This window comes from Scylla paramamosain, chromosome 22 (genome assembly GCF_035594125.1).
Source record: "Scylla paramamosain isolate STU-SP2022 chromosome 22, ASM3559412v1, whole genome shotgun sequence".
Classification (NCBI taxonomy): domain Eukaryota; kingdom Metazoa; phylum Arthropoda; class Malacostraca; order Decapoda; family Portunidae; genus Scylla; species Scylla paramamosain.
The window spans coordinates 18,602,430-18,604,929 of NC_087172.1; the positions used below are offsets into that span (position 1 = coordinate 18,602,430).

Genomic DNA, 2,500 nt, shown 5'->3' on the forward strand with positions numbered 1-2,500 from the left:
TGATGATGCAATCCACAACGCAGCAACAGCCACAGCATTGCGTCACAGCACTCGGTCCCAGCACAGCGAGAGAGAGAAGACGAGAAGGTCACGACAACACCCAACAACAACAACAACAGCAGCAGCGGCGGCGGCGGCAGAACGTGACAAAACAGCCATTGAACAAACACAAACAGCAAAGATCGTGGTATTTAAAACTTACATAAAATAAATAAATAAAACAGGATAATAACAATAAACTGCCACATCACATACAAAATAATAGCAAAAAAAATGGTGAATAGAAAGAATAATATAATCACCACAGCTACAACACACGAACACATCAACATCAACATGTCAACATACCCAGGCCACATACCCAAACTAGGCAGGTGGTGGGTAGTGGTGGTGAGGAGGGGTGGTTGCGGTGATAAGAGATGGTGGTGATTAAGGCTTCACCACTAGATCACCATTACTGTAGGCTGGCACAGGGGCTCTCTAACACACCCCCAGTGACACAGCGGCCATATGGAGACGCTTTGGCGGTGGTGGTGGTGGTGGTGGTACTGGCTAGCCACCCACCTGTTGCTGCTCACGGCCAGTCACGCTAAGACCGCTTGAAACACACACTAGCACACAGAAACACTGGCAGCAGTAATAACAGTAGTAGCAGTAGATCCACTCACTCGCCAATATCCTCACCCTTCCCTGTACACAGGTATACACGGACAGGGCGGAGTGTGCACCATATGGCTCACAACGTACAGAGGTATTGCACACGTTACAACAACCGGATGGGCTGTGAAAATCTTGCTGACGTACACACCGGCACACAGCACGTACACATGCACACCGGCCGGCTTCTACTACCAGATGGACACACGAGTACACGCACTAGTAACAAGGGGCACGAGTAAACACCTGGGAATTATGCAGGTAAGCAGGTAATAGGGAGCAGTAACGGGCACCAGTACCTTGCCATTTCACTGACAGGAATGGAGGAGGAGGAGGAGTTAGAAGAATGTCCACCTTTTTCAGAGCACTAATCTTCCCTTTTTCTCTCCCTATCTCTTTCTCTACCGGTCAGTTTCGTTCAGTATAGGAGTAGCCTTGGTCACTCCACCTGGCCAGGCGTGTTAATTGACAGACAGGTGATTCTACACGTTAAAATGGACGACGTTCACACACACGTTCGAGAGGCGTCAGTTAGCGTGCGAGAATGCATGAGTGTGAGTGTGTGTGTGCGTCTGTGTGTACGTGTGTGCGTGCGTGCGTCGACGGACACGTCACTGGGGGGAACTCCGGGAAAACATATCGTACTGCCGTCCTCCTCCTCCTTTCTTCCATTCCTCTCTCTCTCTCTCTCTCTCTCTCTCTCTCTCTCTCTCTCTCATCAAATTTAACCAAGTGCTAGAGTAATTGTATGGAATCTCTCTCTCTCTCTCTCTCTCTCTCTCTCTCTCTCTCTCTCTCTCTCTCTCTCTCTCTCTCTCTCTCTCTCTCTCTCTGGGTCGTGGGAAGCAACGAATAGCCTACCCCTCTAGTCTCTCTCTCTCTCTCTCTCTCTCTCTCTCTCTCTCTCTCTCTCTCTCTCAACGCCGCTACCACTGTCCTCACCTCTCACATCCTGTCCTTTAGTCCCTCCATCTCTCTCTCTCTCTCTCTCTCTCTCTCTCTCTCTCTGAAACTTTCCTCCATTCCACTCCCTTTACCTCCACTCCTCGTCGTCGTCGTCGTCTCCTAAACACCATTCATTCTTCTTCCCCTCCCTTCCTCCTTCCTTTTAAACCCTTTCACCATTTGTCCATATAATCCTGTCCTTTTCCTCCTCCTGCTCCCGCTCCTCCTCCATAGCTTTCCCGCATGCCTCGGAAATGACGTCACAAGAACTGCGTCACGATCATCACGCCTGCCTGCCTGCCTGCCTGCCTTCTCCTCCTCTTCTTCTTCTTCTTCCTCTTCCATCGCCTCCTTCCCACGCCACCGCCACAGCCTCCCACTCCTCCTCCTCTTCCTCTTCTTCAATCTCCTACACCTCCCACGTACACGCCCACGTATCAATACACACGCGCATACGTAACACGCCCACACATAGCAACACTGATTCACGCACATACACCTACGTAACGTCATTCAGTCGCTATATACGTAAAGGATAATAATGAGACACACACACACACACACACACACACACACACACACACACACACACGAGGGAAAATTATAGTAATGGATTAAATAGTTGAAATGTTTTTACCATGCATGCATGGTAAAAACTCTCTCTCTCTCTCTCTCTCTCTCTCTCTCTCTCTCTCTCTCTCTCTCTCTCTCTCTCTCTCTCTCTCTCTCTCTCTCTCTCTCCAAACACGCCTATAGATATTTAGCATGTAACTGTCATACCAGAGAGAGAGAGAGAGAGAGAGAGAGAGAGAGAGAGAGAGAGAGAGAGAGAGAGAGAGAGAGAGAGAGAGAGAGAGAGAGAGAGTACAACCTTGAGTACAGGCCAGAGATAACAAGC

The 2,500-nt window shown here is 49.4% G+C and overlaps 1 protein-coding gene across 16 annotated transcripts in view; it reads right to left on the bottom strand.

Annotated features, from left to right (window-relative positions):
* The window catches only part of LOC135111721 (eukaryotic translation initiation factor 4 gamma 3-like), a 132,868-nt gene that overhangs the window by 93,488 nt on the left and 36,880 nt on the right, over positions 1-2,500 (bottom strand). For 3 of the 16 annotated variants that reach the window (XM_064025371.1, XM_064025370.1, XM_064025366.1), the window contains exon 1: positions 349-1,214. The exons of 10 other annotated variants lie outside the window; for them this stretch is intronic. The gene's annotated coding sequence lies outside the window, so the exon portion shown is untranslated. Of the gene's footprint in view, positions 1-348; positions 1,223-2,500 lie in introns of those variants that run through there. 3 more of the 16 variants (XM_064025375.1, XM_064025374.1, XM_064025373.1) reach the window with 2 other exon arrangements.